The sequence below is a fragment of the Bos indicus genome, chromosome 9 (assembly GCF_029378745.1).
Source record: "Bos indicus isolate NIAB-ARS_2022 breed Sahiwal x Tharparkar chromosome 9, NIAB-ARS_B.indTharparkar_mat_pri_1.0, whole genome shotgun sequence".
Lineage (NCBI taxonomy): Eukaryota > Metazoa > Chordata > Mammalia > Artiodactyla > Bovidae > Bos > Bos indicus.
In genome coordinates, this window is record NC_091768.1 from 42,836,510 (window position 1) to 42,853,012 (window position 16,503).

The window sequence follows — 16,503 nt, forward strand, 5'->3', positions numbered from 1 at the left end:
TCTCTGGTGGTCCAGTGGTTAAGACTCCACACTCTTTATGTGGGGGGCCCAGGTTCGATCCCTGGTCAGGGAACTAGATACCACATGCCTCAACTAAAGATCCTGCATACCACAACTAAGACTGTGCAGCCAAATTAAAACACACACACACACACACACACACACACACACATGCACACACACACACAGGAGAGGCTTATACTACTTGCTCACACAAAGTTTGCTGAAGATCTGTGTGACCCTCCAGCGGGCACTGCATCTTTGTACCAGTATGTACTTCCTGTAGCTACAAAGTAGAAGGTAAAACCTTGGAGGATCTCACACAGCAATTAAATGCTCCAGCTTAGCAGTGACATAGGTCACTTCTGCCTACAAATCATTGACTAGAATTAGTCACATGGCTCTGCCCAACTGCTAGGGAAGCTGGGAATTGAATCTACCACATTCTCCAGAGTGAAGAGCCGGATATGGGCAAGCATTTATGAAATATGATCATTAGAATCAGTTAATGTAAATATCATGGATCTATTTTAATAAAACCAATGAGCAACAGTTGGCCTATGATCTGTTATATCCATCATAAGTGCACTTTCAAAATTCATGTTCATGCTTAACTTCAAAGAACAAAATTCAGAATTCTTCAAAAAGAACGTTATGAAACAGCATAACTATAATTCAGGAAGTCTACAGGTGAGCTTCAGGGCTTTGGAACCTTCTAAAAGGATATACCAAATCATCAGTGCATTTTTTCTGAGGAATGGGTCATTCTCAATTGGGATTCATGATTTATTCATTCCTTTATTCAACAACTATGTGTTGAGAGCCCAGTATATTCCAGGCATGATGTTCTGAGTTCCTGGGATCCAGCAGCAAAGATGACACACAAGTTCCCAAATCTCATTAAGTTTATAATCTGCAAAGGGGACAATAAATAATAATTAAAAAAGAGACAATTTTAGATTCAGATAGGTGAGAAAAAAGGACTTTGTGATAGGAACTGGAATTGAAAAAAGAGGTTGGGGTCTACTTTAGCTAAATAGTCAAGATTAACCTTTAGGAGGGAATATTTGATCTGAAATAGGAAAGATGAGAGGGACTGCCTCTGCAGAGGTCTTAGAATCCTTGAGAAAAGTGTTCTGGTTCAAATTCTAAAAGAGCTGAAGAATGCACTCAGTACACTGGAGACGTTGAAAGTGTCTGGACCATGGAGAGTAGTAGGAGAGGCAGTGAAAGAGGAAGGCAGAGGCCTGATGTGCTGGGGCCTGTAGGTAAGGGATGGATAAGAGGTCAGAATTTGCTAGGTTTGGAGTCTGAAGGTAGAGGGCACAGAGTAGAGGTGAATCATGCCTCCTGCCTGAGATGGAGCCCAGAACAGCACCTGTGCAGCATGGCACAGCCAGGCACAGTGCGGGTAGGCACAGTGGTGTGCAGGAACCCGGACAGAAGGTTCTGGGGTTGCTATAAATACCCTCCACTCACCATAGTGTGCGTTTCATGTGTGCCTGAGAGTAGAGTAGGTGTGGCTCTGAGAGACTGCAGAATTTTTTTTTTAATTTATACATAATCTTGTATTGGAGTATAGTTGAGTTACAATGTTTTATTGGTTTCTAGTGCACAGCAAAGTGACTCATTGTACATATATATAGTCTTTTTCATATTCTTTTCCATTATGGTTTCCTACAGGATATTGAATATAGCTCCCCATGCTATACCAGGAGGACATTGTTGTTTGTCTATTTTATATATAGTAGTTTGTATCCGCTAATCCCAAACTCATAATTTATCTGTCCCCCTACCCCTGTCTGTGAGTTTGTTTCCATTTTGTGAATAAATTCATTTGTATCATATTTTAGATTCTGCATACAAGTGATATCACATGGTATTTGTCTTTCTGTTTTTGACTTACTTCACTTAGTCCATCCATGTTGTTAGAAATGGGTTTATTCACTTATGGCTGAGTAACATTTCATTGTAGTATGAAATATTATACCACCTCCTTCTTTGTATATTCATCTGTTGAAGGGCATGTAGGTTGCTTCCATGAGACTACAGAGTCTAAGTAGACCTGCCCCTAAAATGTTTGATCAGAGACTCCACTAGGACTTCCACATCAGAGGAGGCCAGCTGGAGAGGTGACTGTGGCTGAGGAGTGAATGCTACCCACTCACCCACCCCCCTGTCATGTAGATGCCAGCCCAGTGAGAAGAGTGTAGGGGTGGACACAAGAGAAGATTAAATCAGCTGAGATTATCTGGAGGTTTCATTTCCACCTCCTAGCATAGAAGTCTTGTGAAACAGATGTTGGGTTCAGTTATAAAGAAATGAAGTTTCAGTTCAGTTCAGTCAGTTCAGTTCAGTCGCTCAGTCGTGTCTGACTCTGTGACCCCATGAACTGCAGCACGCCAGGCCTCCCTGTCCATCACCAACTCCCGGAGTCCACCCAAACCCATGTCCATCAAGTTGGTGATGCCATCCAACCATCTCATCCTCTGTCGTCCCCTTCTCCTCCTGCCCTCAATCTTTCCCAGCATCAGGGTCTTTTCCAACGAGTCAGCTCTTCACATCAGCTGGCCAAAGTATTGGAGCTTCAGCTTCAACATCAGCCCTTCCAGTGAACACCCGAGACTGATCTCCTTTAGGATGGACTGGTTGGATCTCCTTGCAGTCCAAGGGACACTTCAAGAGTCTTCTCCAACACCACAGTTCAAAAGCATCAATTCTTCTGCGCTCATCTTTCTTTGTAGTCCAACTCTCACATCCATACATGACTAATGGAAAAACCATAGCCTTGACTAGACTGAACTTTGTTGGCAAAGTAATCTCTCTGCTTTTTAATATGTTGCCTAGGTTGGTCATAACTTTCCTTCCAAGGAGTAAGCGTCTTTTAATTTCATGCCTGCAATCACCATCTGCAGTGATTTTGGAGCCCAAAAAAATACTCAGCCACTATTTCCACTGTTTCCCCATCTATTTGCCATGAAGTGATGGGACCGGATGCCATGATCTTAGTTTTCTGAATGTTGAGCTTTAAGCCAACTTTTTCACTCTTCTCTTTCACTTTCATCAAGAAGCTCTTTAGTTCTTCTTCACTTTCTGCTATAAGGGTGGTGTCATCCGGCAATCTTGATTCCAGCTTGTGCTTCTTCCAGCCCAGCACTTCTCATGATGTACTCTGCATAGAAGTTAAATAAGCAGGATGACAATATACAGCCTTGACGTACTCCTTTTCCTATTTGGAACCAGTCTGTTTTTCCATGTCCAGTTCTAACTGTTGCTTCCTGACCTGCATACAGATTTCTCAAGAGGCAGGTCAGGTGGTCTGGCATTCCCATCTCTTTCAGAATTTTCCACAGTTTATTGTGATCCACACAGTCAAAGGCTTTGGCATAGTCAATAAAGCAGAAATAGATGTTTTTCTGGAATTCTCTTGCTTTTTCCATGGTTCAGCAGATGTTTGCAATTTGATCTCTGGTTCCTCTGCCTTTTCTAAAACCAGCTTGAACATCAGGAAGTTCATGGTTCACATATTGCTGAAGCCTGGCTTGGAGAATTTTCAGCATTACTTTATTAGCGTGTGAGATGAGTGCAATTGTGCGGTGGTTTGAGCATTCTTTGGCATTGCCTTTCTTTGGGATTGGAATGAAAACTGACCTTTTCCAGTCCTGTGGCCACTGCTGAGTTTTCCAAATTTGCTTGCATATTGAGTGAAGCACTTTCACAGTGTCATCTTTCACATGTAGCAAATACCTGAAGTTTTTACATTGATACTTATAGCTCACACATATATTTTACGCTATAACTCAAATCTGCTTTTAAACAATTTTTAAAGGAAGTTTTCTGACTCCTGAAGTAAATTTTGTGCATTATCTGCCTGATTATTTACTATCTAAAATGTATCACCCAAACCAGAATGGCTTTCCTTGAGGGTATGGCCTTAATATCATAATAAGACCAACTTAAACATAGAACATTTTCAATAATTATCCCAAATTTCTTGTAAATACAAATTTCAACTTAGTATCTGAGTTATCTTGAATTGTCATTGCCTTCCCCAATGAAATCCGTTGATGAAATCAGGTCTCTTCTCTGTATTAGATTTGCTGCTGCTAAGTCACTTCAGTTGTGTCCGACTCTGTGCAACCCCATAGACGGCAGCCCACTAGGCTCCTCTGTCCCTGGGATTCTCCAGGCAAGAATACTGGAGTGGGTTGCCATTTCCTTCTCCAATGCATGAAAGTGAAAAGTGAAAATGAAGTCTCTCAGTTGTCCCCGACTCTTAGCGACACCAAGGACTGCAGCCTACCAGGCTCCTCCGTCCATGGGATTTTCCAGGCAAGAGTACTGGAGTGGGGTGCCATTGCCTTCTCCGTAGATACTAATGTAGATATAATAATATCGTATTTCCTTTAGACAATCAAATGCCATTAAAATGATTAGCCCTCTTACAATCTGATGTTGAGTTGTATCATCAACAATCATGTCTTGAAGTCCTGCTAGAGCCAAGTATTTTGCACAAATTGTGTCAATTATTTCTCACAAGCATTCTTAAGAGTGTAATTGTTCCGTTTTACACCTTAGGAGACCGAGGCTGAACTCAAGGTCACACTAGGAAATGGTTGATCCAGAAAAACATCTTCAGTTGGCCAACTTGCAGACAGGTGAGGTATGCTGCCACCTACTCCACACTCTGCTCTTCTCTGCTCAGCACTTCTATCACTTTTTTTGGGGAAAAGAGAATATGCAGATACAGTAAATAATTCTAATTCCTACTTTATTCTAATTTACACCTGGATGTTATAGGAATTAAAATATCCATGACCAATACTCAACCTTTCAAAAATAACATACTACACTGTAATATTCTCAAACCGAATATGGTATTCAGTGAATGGTTACAGAGAATTGATATCTGTTTTGACCCACCTCCTTTGAGAAACATTACATGTTGTAAGAAACATTTTTCTTTCACAGAAAAATTGTCTCCAATGTGCTATTGAGCCATAAGTTGTTTCTTTATTGCATCCCAGAGGGAAGAATTTGAGTGGAAAAGATTCCACAGTTTAACTATGAGAGGACATTACACATTTCAGTGGAAGAAAAAATTTTTCATCAAAAGCTAAGTAGATAAATTAAAGATGCTATAAGTCTTGGGATATATGTTGTGCATTTGTTTTGCCTTGTTTTTTAAATCCATTAAAGTTACTAAATCTGTATACCAGATGCTGAAGTAGGACTCACTCAACTCAGTTTTGCCTTTCCCATCTGAAGTTAGTCAGTCTTTAGGGCAGCTTATTGCTTTTGGAGTCTGGAGGTGAGGGAGAGCTGGCAGGGACAGACGGAAGGGAAGAGAGAAGATCCAGGGACAGTGACTGCAGGCTGCGCTCCCCGAGGAAGTCTCGGGATGTACAATATGGGAAAGTGCCCAAGTCCTAAGCTGGAAAACAAAGCAAAACCAAACCAAACCCCAGCATGGGGAAATAAAAGGAAGTTCAACACTGAACAGAGTGTGCACACGAGCATCTCTTTATGTGAAGAGCAGTAGAGTTTTGTGGCCTGAACACACAATTACATAGAATTTAGTAATACAAAAGCTACTATTTATTGAATGCTTTTTAATAAATAGGACTTTAATAAGTAGTACTGTGCTTAATATCTTAAAGAAATTATTTTATTCGATCCTCACACAGTTGACACAATTACAGACTGTGTCCCATTTTGTAGATGAGGAAATGGAAACATTAAGCAGTTGCCTACTAAGTGGGCCAACAATCTGACCGGAATCCAGAATTCTTCCTGCCACCTTGCAATACCAATGGTTTTGATGAGGGTTCTTGCTTGCAAGCAACAAAATGAGCTCTTACTATCAAAAGGAAACAAAATGTTGAAGGAAAGGGGGCTCATAGAATCTGAGAGGCTGGAAGAACAGGCTTGGGAAACAAGGCAGGACCCAGGACCTAAGGAGGCCAGGCCATAGGAACACTCTATCCAAGATGCCACCATCTCTGCTTCTGCTGTACCACACCTTCTAGAAATGACTACTGGACATCATGCTGACCCCTTGAACTGCTCCAGATGCTCCTCCTTCATCTCGGAGTGCACGGGCCTGTGTGGGAGGGTCCATGGCCCAGCACTGGGGCCCCTGCTCCATATTCCAGGGTGAGGGGAGAGTGAGATTCAGTCTGTTTGGCATCTACAGTGGAAAGTGAGGTCTTATATCCCAAGATCACATGCAATGAAGAATTCCCCTAAACACAAGGACAGATGGATTTTGACAGCCAAAGGAATGTTATAATGTCCTTCCAGACTACCCGCTGTAGCCGCTTTGTAGCAAATCATTCCATTAGGAAAGTAAATGTAGGGCTGTTAAAATAATTTTGAAAGGTCAGGCAAAGGTGGAATTATGCAAACATTAAATATTGCAAATCAAAACCTGACTGACCTAGAATTTCATCCTAATAGATTTATCTGCAATCTCTAAATGCAAACTTAAAAAAGACAAATTTGATAACCCATATGCTAAACAGCAATTAATTGGAATGTTTAGGGAATGGAATAGTTCTTGTTAACTTAAATTTCTAACTAAAAGTGATTAAGCCCCTAAAAAGACCCACAAACCTTTATATTTGAGATCTTGTCACTGCAATTCTTTATAAAATACTTAGATTGTGACGATTTTGCAATGCCTCAGAATTACTGATGCCACCATATGTGGTTGTAAAGTGCAGTGGGCGTAGATTGCGACAAGTGTGTATAGATCTCAGGGTATACATTCTATATACATTAGGCAAACTTCTGTTTTTTTATTTTAGGCTAATCCTTTTGTAACCTTTTATTAACATTTTTATTTTGTAAAAAAGAATTATCACTTCCTAATGTAAAGGAAGAAATGGCTATATATTCAATTACAAATGCAGAAACATATAGTACCACTTGACCTTGAAAATGTAACGGCCATGAAAGCATCCAATATTAGTTTATTAGCCAAACTTCTGATCGGCTTATGAGTTTGCCTAGGGAGATAAGAAAAAGGGAGACTAATCCTAGTGAAGGATAGAAATGGCAACCATTTGAGTTGGGCCTTGATGGACGATGAGTAGGATATTGACAAGTGAGGGAGGGAGAAGGAGGAGTATCCTAGGCAGGAAGAACAATATGAAGAAAGGTGTCAAGGCATGAAAGTGCAAATGGAGCAAAGGGAAGGGGGATAATTCAGTGGGTTTAGGATGAGTGTATTAAAGGGGATCTGTGAGATCACCCCAAAGGTAGGATAGAAACAGATTATCAATGGCTGCAAATGCCATCCTAAAGGAGCTTAAATATTTGCTGAACTAAAATCAAAATTATTTCATAATAAGGTATTATATAGGTATTTTTACATCCATTTTAAGATGAATAAACCAAAACATAAAAATGTTAAGTGACTTGCCTAAAGGCATTCAGCTAGGAAGTAACAGAACCAAGATTTAGATTTAGATCTAGCCTGATTCTGGAGCCTAGGATCTTAACTTTCAACCTATGCGATTTTAACAAACCATACTCCAGAAGGCATTATAAAAGGAAATTTAAAAGCAGTGGTAATTTTACAGTAATAAATAGGACCTGAGGAAAACACATATGCAAGATAACAGACTATTTTGAGGTTGTAATCAATAAAGACGATTTTCACATTAGCTTTCATCGCTGCAAGAGGTAGTATTATAGGAACCCACAGAAGGATGTGGGTTCATTTATTTTTAGATCCCTCCCACCATACAAATATGTTAACATTATATCTATATAAATACTATCTGTGTTACTTATTTCCTATCTACCTCTTTTGAAAGGGAAATCTCATTTATTCTGGTCATTACAAGTAACCTAATATAAAGGAATTATAAAGTGTCTCCTTGTAAAACACACTTGGGGGCTTCAGTGGTAGTCCTAGTAAATCAATATTAAAAATGATGAAATCCAATAAAAACATTAAGTCCAAGTCTTAAGAGGCATGCAAATAGTCTTGTATAAAAAAAACTGAGACATGATTATTAAATATGAGAACCAGGGTGCAAATATCCCCAATAAATCCTTTGGAAATATTTTTAAGAAAGAGACTGTCTCTCTTAGAATCTGAGACAGATGAAAAACAGAAGGGAGTTCTGCACCCAGAGGACTTCAAAGATTGAGATGTTGACCCATCCATTTGGCTTCAGTGTCTTGGAATGACCACAGACAGGCTGTTTTTTAACTCCCTATGCTTAGTATGGCACAAGTACTTTAGAAGGATTATTTTTCTTCTTTCTACAGTAGTAAAAGAATCTACTGTCATGAAGTAGACCCTGGGTCAGTGTTACAAGCAAAACCCGCACCTACTATGAGATTCCTACTTCTCACTCTAGCTTTCTCTCCTCTGTTATCATGATGATTTCAATTTCAAACTGCAGCCGTGGTCATTCATTTCCCTTTAGAAAAAGCATGAAGCTGAGACAGCTTCCAAAATATAAAACCAGATACTTAGAACTTAAACTACCCATTTCACATTGTTTGGATCTTAACTTAAATCAACCATGTGAAGACATTCTTGAGACAATTGGAATATTAAGAATTTTGGTCATTTTGTTAGGCGCAATTGTAGTTACTTTTTTTAAAAAAAAGAAGTCCTACTTTTTATAAATAAATTCTGAAATATTTTGAGGCAAAATAGGATATCCAGGATTTGCTTCAAAATACTCCAGAATTGTTGAGGAGTGAAAAATGTGAATAACTGCCCAAACTGGGTAATAAGCAGATATGGTCTCATTATCCTATTTTTCCTACTTTTGTGTAAAGTTTGAAAACTATAATAGAATGTAATAAAAAGTAAAAAAAAAAAAAAACCCATTTAAAAACACCACAAAAAGACCTCTGTAAGAGAAGTCTAATTCAAAAGAGGGCTTCAACAATGAACGGGTTTCTATCTAAAATAAAGTTCTAAGCCATATAACTTGCAACATCTTTAGAACAACTCATGACTATAATATTTGCAAGCAAACAGTATTTCAATCATTTTTGCAGTGTATACATGCTTATCCTATGTGGGTAAATTGCATGCTTTGTTCTGGAGTTAAAAACAGCCATTCTCCTAGAAGTATCAGAAACAAAAGTACTTTATATCTATATTGTTTATTGATTTGAAGTTGGGAGGATCTATGGTTGAATAGTGGAGAATGATGATAGAACAAGGTTTCTATGTGCTGGGCACTAATCTAAGTACTTTACATTTATGAACTCATGAAAATATTCAAAATTACTCATTAATATAGGTAATATTGTTCTTCCCACTTTACTGATGGTAAATGACATATTTTGCCCAGCTTGCACTATTGGTTAATAGCAAAGCTGGGGTTCAAATGCAAGGAATCTGACTCTTGTGTCATAAGCCCTTAATCACTAAGTTCTTTCACTCTCCATGGAAAGAGTGTCTTGTAGAGTTGTTTGTTTAGACTTTGGGGAGCTAGTCTGTTTTATTCTTAGAAAAATAAAGTAACTCTTACTCCCTTTGACATCAGCATATTCTTTTTGTTTTGTTATGTACTTCAAACTTATTACTCCCAACATGGTCATACCAGCCCTATAATATTCAAACGTATTTATTACAGATATTTGTTTATGGTGTGATTTCAAAGAAGAGAAACATCACAGCAAGCTGTTTTGATTTAAAGCAGGGTACTTTTGAGAAAGAGGTTCAACACCGTAGTAGTTGACAATGACATCTCTCTTGTGTGGGTGTCAGCTGTTGGGAAATGACCTTAAGTGATTTGTCCTAATCACTTATCACTTTCTCTCAGATGGTCTTTTGCGAGTTCTTTTCAGCCCAGCAAGTTGATATGACTTCCATATTTCCAAGTTTAATAATGGAATCTCTTTCTCATTCTCTCTCTCATTTAGACACATTATTTGGGAAAGAAGAGTTTTTCAAAGATCTATTTATCTATGTGCCACATCACAATAACCTTTGCATATGATGACTTTAATTTGGGGCTTTTTAATCCATGCAGCATAATTAAGAATTTAGTTGAAATACCTATGTTATAACCTGAAATAAACTTGGCAAACTACAATTATTCTGCAGTTTTAGTCCATGAATTCAAATTGGCCTACTCCTGAAGCCTCTCCATCCCAATTCCTGGAGGACTTTTAATAGCTATTTCTAGATAAGAATTAGTTTGAGTCTACATGGGGCTTTGTACTGACTTATTTAATTGACTTGATCATTGAACTTATGAAAAGAATGGCTTGACTGACTTCTTTCAGTAAATTTGTGAAAAGTGATTTCTTAGAATTAACTGGCCATACTGACTTGATTGTTCACCCATAGATATCTATTGTTCACCCATCTATCCTTGAATTTTCCATTTTCCAATTTGGGAAGAAAACTGCCTTTTAAGGCAGAGAAAATATTTTCAGGTAAAATATTTTAGGTGTTATATTTATGACTGCAGAGCAGCATCCTGACAAGATTCCTTGACAACTCTGTAATTTGAAGTTGTCAACCTTTATAAATATAATAAATGCAGTATGTCTTAATCCCTTTCTGCCTGATGTTACCTATATATACATTCCATGCAACAAAAGGAGGTTTTTCTCTATATAGAATTCTATTACAATTTCTCTAAAACTTTAGGTAATGTAGTCTGACCTATATATTTATTTTTAAAAAAAGAAACAAAGAAAGAAAATAAATAAGGAAATTAGATATAAGAGAGAGAGAACCAATAAGAAATAATAGGAAAAAAGTTTAGATTACAATTTTTTAAGAATAGTGATGCTCAGCCCTGGCTGCATATTAGAATCTCCTGAGGAATATTTGAAAAATACTGATACCTGGTCCTCAACTCCAGAGATATTGATTCAGTTGGTCATGGTGGCTTTTTGGTCTTCATCAGAAATGTTTAAGTGGCAATGAAGAACTAGCTGAACTTGTAGTCATGGAGACATTCTCTGCGCTGGACTTCCTGCTCTGAAAACACAACTCAAATAACTTCTGAACTTGAGTGTGATGGTGAAGTGAAGATAGGAATGGAGAATAAAGATCCAGTTCATTCATTCATTATTCAACTGGCCAACAAATATTTACATAGTGTCTGTTTTTCAGCAGACACTGTATTAAGACTGAGGATGCAATTACAAACAGAACAGTTAAAAAAGAATTATGAGGTCCTCTCTAAAATCTTCCTTGTGGGCTTAGTGTTTCAACCTATGTTAATGTCAAGATCAATTGGGTTGGCTGGACCAGAGAGACAGAGAATGAAATGATAGTAAGAACCAGATTAGTCTACTAGCTAATTTTTCATAATGGAATAAAAACATTTTGATACTTAGCTGGACCTCAGAGATCATCTCCTTTTTTTTTTTTTTCAGATGAGTAATTTTAATCTCAGAAGGTTTAATGACTAACCCATGATCATATAGTGATTAGGTCAGAGCTGTATTACTCAGATTGCAAGTCATTTTTAATACTGTCTATGTTCAAGTAAAAACCTTCTCAACAGATTTTTTTTCCATCCTAAGATCCTTAAAGAAAATTGTCTCCCAGAAAGACCCTTTGTAAAAGAAAAGGACCAAGTTCTTCCCCTGCATTGAGCTAATCCTAGTGTGAAATTAACTAGCAGCACTGCTAGTCAATTCAACATTGCTCCTCTGTAGGGGGGCTCAGATGGTGAAGAATCTGCCTGCAACACAGAAGAGCTGGGTTTGATCCCTGGGTCAGGAAGATCCCCTGGAGGAGGGACTGGCAGCCCACTCCAGTATTCTTGCCTGGAGACCCCCATGGACAGAGGAGCCTGGCGGGTTACAATTCATAGGATGGCATTGGAGAAGGAAATGGCAACCCACTCCAGTGTTCTTGCCTGGAGAATCCCAGGGATGAGGGAGCCTGGTGGGCTGCTGTCTATGGGGTTGCACAGAGTCAGACACGACTGAAGTGACTTAGCAGCAGCAGTAACAATTAAACAAAAATGAAAACTACAATGAAGAATTATATATACTTTCCCATATCATCTTTGAAGGTTAAACTGTAAGATGGAAAGGACATTCAGTGATGTGGGAAATGCAGATTACTACTGTAAAGAGATTTCATTATATACCCATTTGTTGGAAATTTAAGAAGTTTGACAATATCAAATGTTGAGAGGGAGTGATCAACTGGATCTCTCATAAATAGCTGGTGGAAGTATAAACTGGAAAAGATACTTTGGAAAACTGGCATTATCTATTAAACTTGAATATTCACATACATTGTGTGTGTGTGTGTGTGTGTGTGTGTGTGTGTGTGAGCAACCCAGTAATTCCAATGGTAGATGTAAACTCTTAACAGGTGAACCTGGAGACATTTGTAAACCTCTTCATGGCAACATTGTTGTAATAGAAAAAAAAATCTGGAAGAAATCCAAATGTCCATTGACTGGAGAAGGGATAAAGTGTGGTGTTTTCACCCAGTGGATATTATACAGCAGTCAAAACAAATGAACTGTCTCTACAAACATCAGCATGGGTGAATTGCAGCAAAATAGTTGAATAAATAAAAACGGTCACAGAAAATTACATCTAGCATGTGTGTGTGTGTGTGTGTATGTTAGTTACTCCATCGTGTCCAACTGTTTGTGACCCCATGGACTGTAGCCCACCAGGTTTCTCTGTCCGTGGAATTCTCCAGGCAAGAACACTGTAGTGGGTTGCCATTTCCCTCTCCAACATCTAGCATGGGGCCACCTTTTTTAAGCTAAAAATAACCAATTAATATACTTTTAGGAATACACATAGTGTTAAACTATGTGTTATAAAAATCATGGGAATGATAAATACCAATTGAAGATAAAAATAACCTTGGATTAAGGAAGAAATGAGAATAGTATGGAGGAAGGTCACATAGTCAAAAATAAGCTATTGTCAATATTCGAGTTCTTGTGCTGACAATAGGGTCACTATATATGTTATACAAAGATTTATAGATAATTGTATTAGTTCTTAAATTGTAGCATAACAAACTATCCTATAACTTAGCAACTTAAAAATAGTTATTATTACACATAGTTTCTTAGGTTCTTGGGTCAGGCATCCAGTGCACCTTGGTTGGGTGGTTTGGCTCAGAGTTTCTCATGAGGTTGCAGTCAAGCTGTGAGTCAGAGCTGTAGTCTCTGAAAGAGCTGGAGGATCTGCTTCCAAGATGGCTCATTCACATGGCTTTTGGCATAAGGCTCAGTTCCTTGATCCCTGGGCCTTTTCATAGGACTGCTTGTGACTTGCCTTCTTCCACCAGAGCAAATAATGAGAGAGAGACAGAGACAGAGAATACGAGCAATCAAGAGCCCACGAGGGAAGCTGCACCTGGTCTTCATTGCAGTGTGTGGTACCTTTGTTGTGGCATGTGGGATCTTCAATTGCGCCATGGGGGATCTAGTTCCGAGAGCAAGGATCGAATCCAGCTGCCTGCACTGGGAGCACGGAATCTAATCCAATGGACTGCAGGAAAGTCTCTGCAATGTCTTTCATAAAACTAATAATGAATTAACACATCATCACTTTTGTTGGACTTTATTGATCATTCATACCTACCCTGAGACAAGACGGAAGGGGACCACAGGGTATGACAGGGGTCACTGGATATCACCTTGCAGGGTGCCTACCACCATAATAAAACAAAAAAGAGCAATGCATGGACCAATGATAAAAATGTGTTAAGAAGCAATTATGTGGGAGCTGAGGCTGGAAAATAAACGAATAAATAAACAAATGCATTCAGTTCTGAAGACAACAGGATACAGGGGAAGGAGTGAGATGAGCTTTAATTCTAGCTCTACCACTTCTCAGCTTTCTGACTTTGGGAGATTCATTTGACTTCCTTGCATTTATAAAAAAGGATATTTACTTGCTGCTTTAATTTTTTTATTATGGAAATATTCAATCATACACAAAATTGAATAACAAATACCATATATTTATCATCCTAAATCAACAACTTTGAAAATTTTGGCATACTTGCTTTGTCTATTTTTCCCCTCCTCAAGTGTCTTAAAGTGAATTCTTGACATTGTGTTATTCTATATATTCTATATTCTGTATACTTTAGTATGTATCATTTTAAAATATGGACATTTTTCTTATAGACTCACACATAAGATTAATAATAATTCCTTTGGAATATCTAATATATCAAACCTATGACTTGGAAGTGAAAGTCGCTCAGTTGTGTCTGACTCTTTGCGACCCCATGGAATTCTCTAGGCCAGAATACTGGAGTGGGTAACCTTTCCCTTTTCCACGGGATCTTCCCAACCCAGGGATTGAACCCAGATCTCCCACATTGCAGGCAGATTCTTTACCAACTGAGCCACAAGGGAAGCCTTGAATTTCTTTAAATGTCTCAAAACTTACTTTTTTATAGTTGTTTTTTCAGAATCAGGATCCATACAAGGTTCACACATTATACTTGGTTTGGTATGCCCCTTAGAAATCATTCAATGTAGAAGGAGTCCTTTTACTCATTTCCATCTTAACCTCCTTGTCTTGTTGAATAAATGCTGTCAATTGTCTTGTAGAATATTTTACAAGCAGTTTTAGTCTGTTTGCTTCCTTGTGAGGCTGTCTCACTTGTCCAGCTCCCTTCTATGTTTCTAGAAAATTGGAAGTTAGACCTACACACTTGATGAGATTTAGTTTCAACTATTTGGGAAGAGGGCTTCCCAGGTTCCTCAGTGGTGAAGAATCCATCTGCCAATGCAGGAGACGTGGGTTCGATCCCGGGGTTGGGAAGACCCCCTGGAGAAGGAAATGGCAACCCATTCCAGTATTCTTGCTTGGGAAATCCCATGGACAGAGGAACCTGGCAGACCACAGTCCATGGGGTCAAAAAAGAGGTCAGACACAACTCAACGACTAAACAACAACAACATTTAGGCAAGAATATTTCATAGGTAGTTTTGTGCTTCATAATGTGCCACATCAGGAGGAACATCAGTGTGGACTCCCCGCTCCTAGTGATGCTGACATTGGTTAGTGCTTGCAGGTGGTGTCAGCCTGAGCCTCCATTGTGAAGTTTTCTACCAGCCTCTTATCTATTGATGACTGTTACCTGGATCGATTGTTTTATGAAGAATTACAATATGGTGATTTCCTAATCTTACCTTTTATTCCCCTTCTATTCAATGGAATTGTGTGATAAACTTCCCCCTCACCAGCCTGAGCTATTTGGTTACCGCATTAGAAGAGGCAGTTGTTCCCAATATCACATCCTCTCAGTCTGCCTCCTGCTACAGCCACCACTGAAGGAACCTGCTTCCTGCAGGTGTAACCTGACAGCATCTTTCCCCATATGCACTGCATACATCTCACATTCTGCTCTTGAGTTCCTCTGACTCTGACTCAGGGTGGGACATCTGCTAGCGCTCACAGGGCAGCTTAGAGATGCAAGGGACTGAGGTTCCAAGGGGGAAATATGGACCAATAGGCAGTGCAAGTGGGTTGATAACTGCTCCTCTCTTGCATCAAGCTGATAATTATGAAGTGTATTCTACATAGTAACTCAAGGAGTCCCCTCAGGCTTGAGGCCTTTTTTGCGCACTGTGACTAAGTAACGACTAACTGAAGAACACCCTTGTATTGACGTGCTGTGTTTCACTCTCCTAGTCATCCGTTGCTGTTTCCTGAGATTTCTGTCCAAAATAAACCACCTTAAAGTAGGCCCTTGTCTCAGGTTCAGCTTTCAAGGGGGTAAACCAGGCTAAGACACCACTAAATATAATTCATACAGGGAAGGCAGGATAAATGCTCAATTCTTTCATTATATTGCAAATATTCAGAGTACTACCTTAGCTGTATCTAATAATAAGCTCTAGGATTTATATGTCATCAATGAATTTCAATCAGTTGTTGTCTTACTCTTTTTAGATACTCACATTGTCTTTTTTTCAACCAATGAAACTGTTAGTCACTTAGTCATGTCAGACTCTATGTGACCCCATGGACTGTAGCCTGCCAGGCTCCTCTGTCCATGGGATTCTCCAGGCAAGAATACTGGAGTGGGTAGCTATTCCCTTCTTCAGGGGATCTTCCTGACCCAGGGATTGAACCTGGGTCTCCCACACTGCAGGCAGATTTTTTACTGTCTGAGCCTCCTTTATGTTGATAGCTTTTCCCCTTTGACTTGTCCCATTAGATTTTACACTTGAATAGCTTCTGGTACAACAGGATGTCCTAGCTGATTATGCACATTTCTAGCCCCAGACCTGATATCTGTCATTCCTCCAAAGATTGCCCTTCCTTTTAATAGGAAATGATGTATTGAAAGTACATATTATGAGCTAAAGGTGCTCATGGGTACATAATTATCATTACTTCTAGGCTTTTTCAGGGGATAAAGCAAGTAAATGTTTTTCTTCTTCAATAAATGTAAAACTTTTCTTTTGGGGACATAAGAAACTTTTTTTTCCCCTGAAAAGTACATAACTTATTTTTTTTAAATTCATTTTATTGAAGTATAGTTGATTTACA

General features: G+C 38.8%; 1 non-coding gene across 1 annotated transcript; it reads left to right on the forward strand.

Annotated features, from left to right (window-relative positions):
- On the forward strand, window positions 1–73 carry TRNAK-CUU (transfer RNA lysine (anticodon CUU)). Its single transcript has one exon. It is a non-coding gene; the product is annotated as a tRNA-Lys (tRNA).
- The last annotated feature ends 16,430 nt before the right edge of the window (window positions 74–16,503 follow it).